The sequence below is a fragment of the Bos grunniens genome, chromosome 11 (assembly GCF_055505025.1).
Source record: "Bos grunniens cultivar Pamir isolate PY7600 chromosome 11, Bosgru_T2T1.0, whole genome shotgun sequence".
In the NCBI taxonomy this organism is placed as follows: Eukaryota; Metazoa; Chordata; class Mammalia; order Artiodactyla; family Bovidae; genus Bos; species Bos grunniens.
The window spans coordinates 40,615,148-40,627,649 of NC_141175.1; positions in this window are offsets into that span (position 1 = coordinate 40,615,148).

Genomic DNA, 12,502 nt, shown 5'->3' on the forward strand with positions numbered 1-12,502 from the left:
GAATCAAGAACTCCCAAATTACAGCCCTTTCTGTTACTCTCCAGAGTTCTCGAGATTGGGGTCTGCATGCTTCCTTACACACATGTGTGTGACTATATGGGCAAGGTACACAAAAGGGAGGGGATACAACTTAGGGTATTTTCCTAGAACTCAAGTCTTATCCTAAGGCCAGCACTTAAATGTCATATCACATGGACCACTGTTCATGTCACATGTATTGCCTGTTTCCTAGTTCCCAGAATAGTGCCTGATCGAGTGGGTAATCAATATTTGCTGGGTGAATGAATAAATGAATGTTAAAAATAAGATATGACTTTTCATCAGAAATTTTAGTTTACAGTGCCTTAGAGATATGTCATGAAAATATTTTAGAAAACTATAGTAGTGTTAAAACTAGATGTCTCAAAGAAGTATCTATATTGTGGCCATGTACCTCATCTGTGGCCTCATGATTCCATTCTAAGCAATAGCAAGTCTTCTGAGGATACTTATTTTTTCAGATCAAAGGACAGTGCCTCAAAGGGAGAGGTGCATTTGTCTTCTGCTCCTTGAGTTAGGATGTGGTCAAGTGGCCTAGAGTTGAAGTGGCCATTTTGGAAACATGAGGTGACTAATGTGAGACAAGACTGAGGATGGTGAGGGATAGGGAAGCATGGAAAAACCTGAGCCCCCAAGGAATTGTGGAGCTTCCCTCCACTATCTATACCACCTGCCTCCAGAGCTCTCACGAGGAGAGATAGTTATGTGTCTTCATTGCCTGGGTTGCTCTTAGTTGGGTGTCCTTTTATTTACAGCCAAACACTCTTAACTGAATCAGGCTATTGCCAGTATTAGAAGAAGAAACTAAGACTTGAAAATGGTCAGTGACTTTGCTAAGGCTGGTAAAGTGGGGAGAGAGGCTGGCATTGAACACACACAGCTGGACTCCAGAGCCTGCTCTCTGGGCACTGTCTGTGTCTGCCAGGTTTTGAGACTTACATGACATGGAGCTGGATGATGGGCAAAGAAAGAGAGTCAGATAAAGGAAAGTCATCAGGAGAGGACAAATTGAGAAGACCAGACTATAGACTGACTAAGGAGATGGCAATTAGAGAAGTCAGGGGGGAGTTAAGGTTAAATACACAAATCAACAACACATCTCCAGTAGAGAAAGTGATTTTGAGACTCTGATGATGGTGGAGCATAAAAGATTGGGTAAGAGAAGTTACTGCTGGGGATTGGGTGGGGCGTTCAAAAGATAGACCTAAAAATACTAGAATTCTTCTCTTTTTCAAAAAATGTTCTGAGCTCTTTGCACTTTCTTCAATACTATATGGAGATCAATGAAGTAATACAGAGAGTGGCTTGCATGGGCTTGGAGCCATGGGTTTCTATCAAATAATAAAGACCCCATAATAATGGCTCTGTGTTACAGATGAACCCAATTTTTTAAGGCAATAACTCATTCTCCAAAATTTCTAGCCTGAATGTATAACTATTTCAGCTGCCACATCATAAACATAATGAATAGAGCTGATAATGGAGTCAAAGAAAAAAGAGATGAAAAATAACTCCCATCAGGAAAATGAGCAGAAGAGGAAAATTAAGTTCTTAAATTCTAGATTTGCACCAATCGCTCAGCAGAAAATCTTTAAATGTCTAAGCTGGAGCTAAGGACAAACAACTGTTGACGGCTCTCTTCAGAGAAGGTGAACTGTGAACAATTAATATAAAATCCTGCCACCTTTGATTTCAGTCCCCTCTTTTCTAGCCTCTTCTGGGACCTAATAGCATCCAGACAGACTGATGGCTGGTTTCTGAATTAACTGATGACTCTGCTTTGCATGTGCCATCTTTTCTGCCTGGAACCCTTTCCTCCCCTCCTCCGAACACCCCACAACCTGCTCACTATGAGTGGCATCTTCTCCACAAGCTGCCCCACATCTGGTGTTGGGTGCTCTTTTTTTGTGTGTGTGTCCCAACAACCTGTATGTGCTTCTATTACGACACTTCTGTTGATTGAAACAGTCTACTCACAAGGACTGTATTCTTAATAATTTAAGCCTATATCTGCCAGGAACAGTGTCTCTGCCATTTCCTTTGCAGGAATCTCTTATTTAGGGCTCTCTCTGAAAATCTGTTTATTCTCGAGTAGTGGTGGTTTAGTGGCTAAGTTGTGTCTGACTCTTGTGGAGCACGCTATTTATTTCTTTAGCGGCATTAATCACAATCTGCAGTTCTTCCATTTGCTGCCATCTGTAGTTCTGCATCTCTCTCCCTCCTGCTTTAGGAGGGCCCTTGTATGATGGCAAAGCTCTTTTCTGCCTGTCTCTTTCACGGAGCCTGGCACTCACCGGGTGCTCCAAAAATATTAGAATAAATAATGCCTGGCACATGATAGTCAAACATACCTAAAATTCAATCCAGGGCTGCTTTATTGCATATCTTTCAAAAAATGAATTATCTGTGTCTTTTGTTGTTCCTGTTGTTTTTGTGGAAATCTTTATTTCAAGCCAACCAGTATCATTAATATGACACACACAAAAACCAAAATGTTTAGGTGGAAATCATGCAAAACATTTTTTTTTTAATTTCTTTATCTTTGGCTGTGCTGGGTCTTCACTGCTGTGTTCATCTCTAGTTGTGGTGAGAGGGGGCTACTCTGTCGTTGCGGTGCACAGGCTTCTCATTGTGATGGCTTCTCTTGTGGAGCACAGGCTCTAGAGCACTTGGGCTTCGGTAGTTATGGCTCATTGGCTCATGGGCTTGGTAGCTCTGGTTCCAGGGTTCCAGAGCACAGGCTCAATATTTGTGGTGCACAGGCTTAGCTGCGTCATGGCATGTGGGATTTTCCCAGATCAGAGACTGAACCCATGTCTCCTGCATTGGCGGGCAGATTCTTTACCACTGAGCCACCAGGGAAGCCCTTCAAAAGACTTTTTTGATGGGATAATCTCTGGTGATGAGGACTAAATACTGCTCTACAAGTACTGGTTCCTCAGAGCTTTGAGCCAAAGCGTATTCTTTTTTTTAAAACAGCTCCTTTTGGAATTCCTGAAGCACCCCTTGGGCATTATTCTAGGTCTTAATAGAGCAGGGGCTGTGGACCAGGAAATCCATTGATCACTGAGGCTCATTCATGAACCAGATAGACACAGTCTGTGCCCTGTGAGTCTATAGGTTGGCAGATGAGATCAACATTAATCAAATAATCTTACCTGAAATGTATCACTACAAACTACGATAAGTACAGCGAAGTACAACCAGCATGTTGCCAGCAGGACTTGTTCTCAGGCCTGGGGGAAGAAGCTATATCTGGTTCTCAGCAGGTGTTTCCTTTGGCAGCTGCAAATCCACAATCATGCTCAGCACCATCCTTCCTCAAACAATGACTTGAAGGGAGGAGAAAACTTGTAGGTTCCAAATTGAGGCATTAAAAATAACAGTGTTAGTCTTAATGAATCCATATTAGATTCATCGAGGTGGGTTTGAGGATGTTTATGCCAACCTCAGCATCTTCTTGTGACCTGTGGTTCTCAGTGACCATGTTCAGAAGGGGCTCTCCAAGAAAGACTACTTTAGTACAATAAGGCTTTTTTTTTTCTATAAATTCTAGAGGTTGGGCCAGGGTGAATGCTCGGGCCTTTTGGAATGAATGACTTTTGTCCGGTTCCTGGGCGAGTTGAGGCTTACAGCCTGGAAGCAGACTGTCTGGCCTTCTGGGTCTCAGTGCCTTGGGCCCTTTAGCCCTCTCTAGGTCTGTGTTTTTTAAACTTGCCATGTATAAGGGTCTGAAGAGGTGGAACTTCTCTTGCCCAGCTAGCTGTGTGGAGTAATAAGACTCAGAAGATAACACTACAGGGGAGAATTTGGAATACAGCCTGTGGTCCCCTAGCTCAAGGCCCACCAGAATATCCGCACCCCATATTCTAGCCCATCTCGGGGCTGATGGAGGCATGAACCTGGAGCTCCCACTAGTGGCAGGAGTGGGTCACCAACGCTTCCCAACTTTTCCATTGAGGGTTTCTCAACTTTTCATTGGTTTCTTCCTTCATTCACATTGGGTTTAACAGCTAAGCCAGTGGTCTTCAAGAGATATTAAAAAACTTCATCTTCACCTTTATGGGTACAGTTTTTCCAAATGCTAGCAATTTTCTATGGACCTATGGGGAACAATGGATGCCTCCAGGCCTTCATGAATGTCTCCTTATAGTTGACGCCAAAGCCTCAGCTACTAGGAGGGAAGTGTAAGGTCACCTCAATCCTGCCATCACCTCCGCTGACCTCCACTACTTTCTTTTTTTAAGGACTGTTCAGAATCAAGAGATGTGAGTTTTGCGTGCACACACACACACGCACACACACACACACACACATACACACACACATGATTAGTTTATCTCTGCCTCCTGCCAGCTGGGAGGTTGGAAGAGCTCCTGAGGAGTCTGGAATGAGAGGTTTAGAAAAGCTCTCCACAGGGGTTAAGGAGAGTGGTCTCCTTTGCTTCTCTTCAGGCCTGTCTTTTCTCAGTGTCATTATGGGAGGTTTGGGGCCCAGCATCTAGGGGCGGAGGGGCTGCCCAGTCCTTCTGGAAATCAGGCTGCAAACCCACCTCTAGCCCAGGTACCATGGTGCTGCCGTGAGGTCCAGCTCAGGTCAGCAAGGGATTAAACTGGAGTTTGGGGCAAAACCTTTATAGTAATAAAGAGCATGCAATTGTCAACATATCCCCACAAACCCACCACAGTAATGACTGAATGAGTGCAGGCTGGGGCATTCAGGGTTCCTGGGCTCAAGTGAAATAGTGCCTCATCACACCTTCCTATTATTATTATTAATAGTTTAATAAATAATCTAATTAAAATGCTGTATATTATAAATAGAAATCAGGTTTCCTGGCCCCTATCCAATGTCCTTCTCATGACATCCATGGGTCAGCAAGACTTTAGAGTTCTGATCCTATTCATCTCCTGTGTAGAAAATTTAAAACTAAGTAAAACCATAGCCCCTAGTTTCTAGTTGTGAAGATATTAAATCTTTATTGATGTGCAGAAGAAATTCTGAAAAGTGGGGGGATCTTTCTTCTTTGGAGACATTAGTGATGAAGTGTCATGTTACCGAGTGTGATGGGTTGAATCGTGTCACCTCTAAAATTTACATGCTGAAGCCCTAACCCCTAGTACCTCAGAATGTCACCTGTAATTGGAGAGATGGTGCAATTTTGTAATTAGAGGGGTAATTAAGGTAAAATGGGATCACTAGGATGGGCTCTAATCCACCATGACTGACGTGCTAGGAGAAGAGATTAAGACAGATGTGCACAGAGAAAAGACCACATGAACACACAGGCAGAAGGCGACCATCCACAAGCCAAGGAGAGAGGCTCAGAAGAACCCGACCCTTCCCATACCTTGGTCTTGGACGTCCAGCTTTCAGAACTGTTAGGTAATAAATTTCTGTTGTTTATGGCAGTTCAAGAAAACTAATACACCAAGGGTGGGAGTTTTTCTGAAGATTTTACTGGTGATGGAGAATTCAAAATAATACAATTGAATAGAGTAGAACTGGCATTCAAATTCAGGGCTTCCAAGGTGGCTCAGCAGGTAAAGAATCTGCCTGCAATGCAGGAGACACAGGAGTTGTGGGTTCGATCCTCGGGTTAGGAAGATCCCCTGGAGCAGAGCATGGCAACCCACTCCAGTATTCTTGCTTGGAGAAACCCATGGACAGAGGAGCCTGGAGGGTTATAGTCTATAGGGTCACAAACAGTTGGATAGGACTATAACGACTGAGCACAGCAGGGCTCAGGGATTCAAATTCAGGTTAATTCTCACTCTGGAATCCACACAAACCGTAAATGTAATTCACTGTTCACCACCTTGAGCTGGCTTTCAAAAGGCAATTAAAATACACTTGGGGGAGGAGTACTTTTCATAGATAGATTGCTTTCTTAGTGGTATGGGGGGTAAGCAGGAAGCTTTGACGTTCACCAGAGTCTCTTCATTGCTCTGTCCCACTGCTGAGACTTCAGCTGAAGGAGCAAGCCTGACTCCTGTTTTTCTTCCAGGTGTTTCCTCCACACCAGGTGCTCTGGTGTGAACACAGTTCCTAGAAGGCAAAATGGAGAAACTAGGTCCAAGGGTCTCCTTGAGCTGTGTGAGCACCTCCCTGCATTGGAGGCTCCTCGTGTGCACGTTGGGTCAAAGACATGAAACTGCTCATAGTGACTTGTGTACTAACAGTCCATTTTCTCTGGCTGCATCAGGAGACCCTGGTGCCCTCCACCCCAGTAAGGACCCTCATCCTGAGCCCAGGCAGTCAGAGGGGCCGGGATGGATCTGTGTCCTGCTCTTGCTTGGGGAGCTGGAGTGCCAGCAGGCAAGCAGGATATAGAGCCTGCTTTCAGCACAATTCCTATTCCGGGGTTGTGAAATGTGGAGTCCTAATCCTCAGGCCAGTAGCTCACATTTGCTTAGCCCTTTCACAACATCATCCTATTTGGTCCTAAGGGCCATTATGAGCTTTGAGTGAGATAGATCTCCCCACCATCCCTGTTCATGGGTGAGCGAAGTGATGTCTCACAGGTGACTCAGAAGACACTTGCACTGCCAGTCAGATGAACGGCATGACGACGAGGACAGAGGCGATACCCGAGAGCAGTGGAGTGCTGGTTCCTGTGGCAGTCTTGTCTTGGCATTGGTTCTGCCCTCCAGGGGAAGACAGCCAAGACGGGCTGGGCCGAGCACATGGCAGCTCCTGGGGTAACATGGGGACTGCATGTGTATACATGTGTAAAGGGAGGATGTGGCTCAGAACTACAAAGGGGCTCTGGCCCAGCCCTGGCCTAAGTGCCCCCCACACCGAGTACAGGCAGTTGGGCTTGTCCTAGTGGCAGGCAAAGCTTTAAGAGGCAGGGTGGTCAGATGGCATTATTAGCTGTGTAGGATGCCTCTAAATAGACTAAATAATTTCAAACTAGGAACAATTCTTCCAAGGTAATATCCTTGTTTACACTTAATATAATACCATGCATCACCTAGACTAGTGAGAGGAGGTAATTTTAGAATGGAAGCCTGGGCATCTCTTGCTAAATTTGCAACCTACTGGTTCTCTCCATTCTTAAATCTTTTTATTTTCCTTTATTGTTGAAGTGTAGACATTTAGGTTGCTTCTATGTCTTGGCTATTGTGAATAGCACTGCTATGAACCTAGAAGTGAATGTATCTTTTCAAATTATAGTTTTGTCTGGATATATGCCAAGGAGTGGGATGCTGGATCATGTGGCAACTCTATTTCATTCTTAAGTCCTTTTGATACTTTTTTTTAATCTGTAAGAGAGCTTTTCATCAAGGGAAGTAATAACAGTTGCCTCAGTTACTAACAAAGAGCTATTTTAAGGTGGACGTTTTGGCAAATCTCTTGACGTGTAAGGATCTTCTTTTCCCCTCTGTCTCTGAGTATTCACCAAGTATTTACAAAATTACTTATAATAAGACCCAAACTTCACCATTCTCAACAGTTAGGTGGCCATTTCTGCTTCACCAAGACCTCTGTTCGAGAGCCATAAGCAGCCTGTGTGGCTCTTTGGTGTCAGCTGAAAACTGTGCCCACTGTGGGCTGGCAGAGCCCTGCAGGTGCTGGGCTTAGCAAACTGAGTGTGGCTCTGCATGGAGGAAGGCCCCCTTCCGTGGGGTGAGAAGTCAGGATGGAGGGTTAGGGGACAGATCAGGCTGCAGACAGCAGAGTGAAGGATCTGTGTTTGCCCCCTCAGCTGTACAACTGCTCACACAGCCTGGAGGCAGGGTACACTCACCGTCCCCCACCCCTGGAGTTCCAAATGGTGAATTTTCCCTGCCTTCTGATCCTCTCTACAGGGTCTGCAACCACTGCCCCAGCTCACCTTGCCCTCGGTCCTGATCTTCAGTTCAGTGGTCCAGGAAGCAACCTCTGCCTGCCTTGTCTAATATTTTCCTATCAGGTGTGAACTTCACTGATGCTTTACTGGGGTTTCCAGTAAGTCTCTGTTTCCAGTTGGCCAAGCTAGGCTATTAGCATGTGAAGCAGACTAATTTGCTCAAAGGCAATTTGTCAGATGAACAATTCACCCAGTTACTGAATATTGCCCTCATGTGCTCCCAACTCCATCTCCAACCCCAGGAACTGTCAGAAAAATGTTCTCCTCTGAACGTGAGACAGTTTGCAGAGTCACCATGAAAAGCAGGAGCAAAAGCAGCAACAAATTCCTTTGCTGTAAAAAGGGGTTAGTGCTATCTAGTTCTGGGGATTTTGTTAGGATTAACTCAGATAATACCAAAAAAGCACTTAGAACAGTCTGACTGGCAATATTCAGCACACAATAAAGGTTAGTGATTATTACAATTATAATCATTATTACTTTTAATTTCACACGTGCATTTAAACTATATGAGCTAAACTACACTTTACATTAAAAATTAAAATAACAATTTGAATAAGAATGCCAGGAATAGAAGACAGATTGCAATCACTAGGCTTCCCTGGTGGCTCAGTTGGTAAAAAGTCTGCCTGCAATGCAGGAGACCTGGGTTTGAGCCCTGGGTTGGGAAGATCCCTTGGAGAAGGGAATGGCAATCCACTCCAGTATTCATTCTGGCCTGGAGAATTCCATGGACACAGGAGCCTGGTGTGCTACAGTCCATGGGGGTCACAGAGAGTCGGACATGATTGAGTGACTAACTCACTTTCAGGGCCAGTTCAGTGGTCTGTAACTTTGGTCTCATCATTTACCCGGAGGGTGGGGGGAGAGGGCCTGGAGATTGAGTTTAATCACCAATTTGAAGCATCAATTTGGTCAGTGATTTAATCAATTGTTATTATAGAATGAGGGCTTCCTATAGGCCCAAATGACGAAGTTTGGTAAGTTTCTGTGTTGGTGAACACATGGAGATACTGGAAGATCAAGGAAGCTCTGTGCCCCTTCCCGTCTACTTTGCCCTATGCATCTCTTGCATCTGGCTGTTCCTGAGCTATATTCTTGTATAATAAACCTATGATCTAGGGAGTGAAATGTTTCTCTGAATTGTAGTTTAGAATTTTTAATTTTAAATTTTAGAAATTTTTAATTTCTCTGAAGTGCTAGTGATCCACTCTAACACTAGGCAAACTGGACAGACTTGGGTCAGTTCCTAGCTCTGCTACACTGAAACCTCAATTTTGTCCTCTGTAAAACTGGTATCAGATCAGATCAGATCAGATCAGTCGCTCTAGTAGCACTTAATCCAAGTGTTGGTTTAAGGCACAGTTCTTGAGGCACAAGCCTATTGTGTTCCCCCTTTGCCTGGCAAAGTAATAAAGCTACTCTTCCTTTCTCTTCAAAAAACAAAAAAAAACAAAAAAAGAGAAGAGTTGATGTAAGATTTAAAGATGACATGTACAAAATACTTGGCATAGTGCCTTGCAGAGAATACGTGGTATTTGTTGCTTATCAATGGTAGGGACTGTTATAATGTCGATGATGACACTGATCAAGGATCCAGAACGATGTTTGAACGTGACTGGCCTTGCAGGCAGGGAGGACAGCCATTAGTAAATGGGAGGAGAGAGTAGAAAAGGAAGTCAAAGTGCCAACTTTGATCTGTTATCAGGTTTGTTTGAGGGCAAATGAGCTTTCCATCCTGCTGCTTGAATCCCCTGTCCCTTTGTAAGTCCCTGCCTCCTCACCCAGTAGTCAACTATGGATGTGAGAGTTGGATTATAAAGAAGGCTGAGCACTGAAGAATTGATGCTTTTGAACTGTAGTGCTGAAGACTCTTGAGAGTCCCTTGGACTGCAAGATCAAACCAGTCAATCCTAAAGGAAATCAAATCTGAATACTCATTGGAAGGACTGGTGCTGAAGCTGAAGCTCCAATACTTTGGCCACCTGATGCAAAGAGGTGACTCATTAGAAAAGACCCTGATGCTGGGAAAGAATGAAGGCAGGAGGAGAAGGGGACAACAGAAGATGAGATGGCTGGATGGTATTATTGATTCAATGGGCATGAGTTTCAGCAAACTCTGGGAGATAGAGAAGGACCGGGAAGCCTGGCATGCTGCAATCCATGGGGTGGCAAAGAGTCAGACATGACTGAGCAACTGAACTATGAAACAGCTCTTCACCCATCTCAGATTGTATAACCTGTGCTCTCAGGTGACCAGGGCCCTCACCTGCTCTATTCTGTGGTACATCCCACACTCCATCCACACCTCCACCCATAGCACAATTTAGCCAGCCAGGTTCCCATCTTAATCACACAGCTCTCTGCTAGGAATCAGATAACTACATGGTATAAAGATGGTATTAATGATTAATGGAAATTTCATGGGTGTCTCCTAGGACTGTCACACTCATGGTTAATATCCCAAAGGCTCCTGGTAGAGATGTCGCTATCTGCCTTGAGTCTGAAAGAGAGATGGTTTGAATCAGAGTCATTCTCAAGACTGGGACTTCCCTGTAGCTCAAATGGTAAAGAATCTGCCTGCAATGCAGGGAACCTGGGTTCAGTCCCTGGGTTGGAAAGATCCTCTGGAGAAGGGAATGGCAATCCACTCCAGTATTCTTTCCTGGAGAATCCCATGGACAGAGAAGCCTAGGAGGTTACAGTCTCTGGGGTCGCAAAGAGTCAGACATGACTGAGCTACTAACACACATTCTTAAGACTCTTTAAATCAGGTTCTCAAGGGCTTACCTTCTTTGCTTATGTGAGCATTTAAAGTAAGTTGAGTGTATCCCCATATATTAAGGAAGTCTCAGACTCTTTGGATTTATTCACGACTAAGCTACTGTTATATTAAAGTTGTTTGGTAACATCTTCAGGCTCAGTTTTTCCCATCTGAAAAATGGATTCATATCATAAATCCATTCTCTATCTTGTAGGCATCTCTTACCTTATATGAATGAACCCATGATAAACCAACATGTAGGGAGGACAGAGTGTATAGTTGTGTTGATTGAAAATGGGAGAGGGAGCAGGTAGATTTAATATTATTATTAGTCATGACTTGAGTCATACTTAGCAGTTTTAGACTCATGTTTAACAATTCTGTCTGTATTAGAAGTAATTGAAAAGTTTTTTGTATTTTTTTTAATTCTTACGCTCCACTCCTAATATTCTGATTCAGTTGATATGGAGTAGGATCTGATGCTCAGATCAAGGGGGTTCTATTGTGAGGCTAAGTCTGAGAACCACTGTCTTAAGACAGCTTTGGTAATGCAGAGAAGGTGGAAAATGCTATATTAGGTGGGTCTTGGTTGTGACCAAGAGCTAAGCCCAGCTCCATATTTTGGAAGCACTGAAGTGACAGACGTTCAGTGGGTTTCACAGCATGGTCCTGGTCTGGGGGCAGAACCCTCGGACAGAAGCTAAGAATCACAAACATCACTGAACGGTGGAACGGAGGAGCCCTTTAAACCTCTTCCTCATCGCTCTGTGAACTCTGACAATTTACTTGTCTCTGGGCTTCAGTTTCACTATCCATTAAGTGAATAGGTTAGATTAGACAAGTTCAAGCGTATCTTCCAGTCTGTTATTCTAGGATCGTAAAACAGTTTCCAGGCAGCAGAGGAAAGAGAGGTTGGCCTCCCTGTTGGTATTCTGCACTCACTTCTCGTCTGAAGTCACTCAGCAGCTCTCTCTGTGGCTGACCAAAGGCCAGCCTTGAGCAACAGCTGAATCTCCATCCCCGGGGCCTCCTTTTATCCAGCCTTCCCGGCAGGATGAAAGCTTTCCTGCAATTCTTATGAGGGCAGCCCACGTGAATTGCAGGAGTAGCCTCTGAGTGATCTCTCTGCTCCCCGGCAGCACACGTCTGATGCTATCTGGCAGCACGTGACCTGATGCTATCTGCAGAGGAAGTAGTGGAATGTGGAAGTTTACATGATGTCAGCGCATATGCATCCTCCTGTCCTGAACCCAGAGCCCAGCCATCCACTCCTGTGCCATGCAGCTCCTGGCCCTCCCCTTCTCCAGAGCCTCAGGCTGCTTGGGAGCCCTCTGCTCCATGTTTCCCGAGAGGATGGGCATCTGAGCAGGACTGAAAGAATTGGTCAAAACAACAACAAAAACGATTATTGCTTGCATCCTCTGCAGTAGGTTCGGTATTGTGATGTCACATTCCATCTCTCGAGGCTCAGACTGACCAAAATTCACTGGGAAAGAATGGCTCTGATCTGAATGTTTGCTTCCCTTCCACCCAAAATTCATATAGAAATCCATATGTAGATTTGGAGAATCCACGTAGAAATCCTCAGCCCTAAAGATGATGGTAATAGGAGATGTGGCCTATGGGAAGTAAGTCATAAGGCGGGAGCCCTTGAGAATGGGATTAATGTCTTACAAAAGAGCCCCCATGGAGCTCCCCACAGAGCTTCTTCCATGTATGCATACAACCGGAAGCCTTCAGCCCAGAAAAGGACCTCACCTGACCTTGATCTCAGCCTCCAGCCTCCAGAATTGTGACAAATAAATGCCACCCCATCTGTGGAATTTTGTTAGATGAAGTCAGGA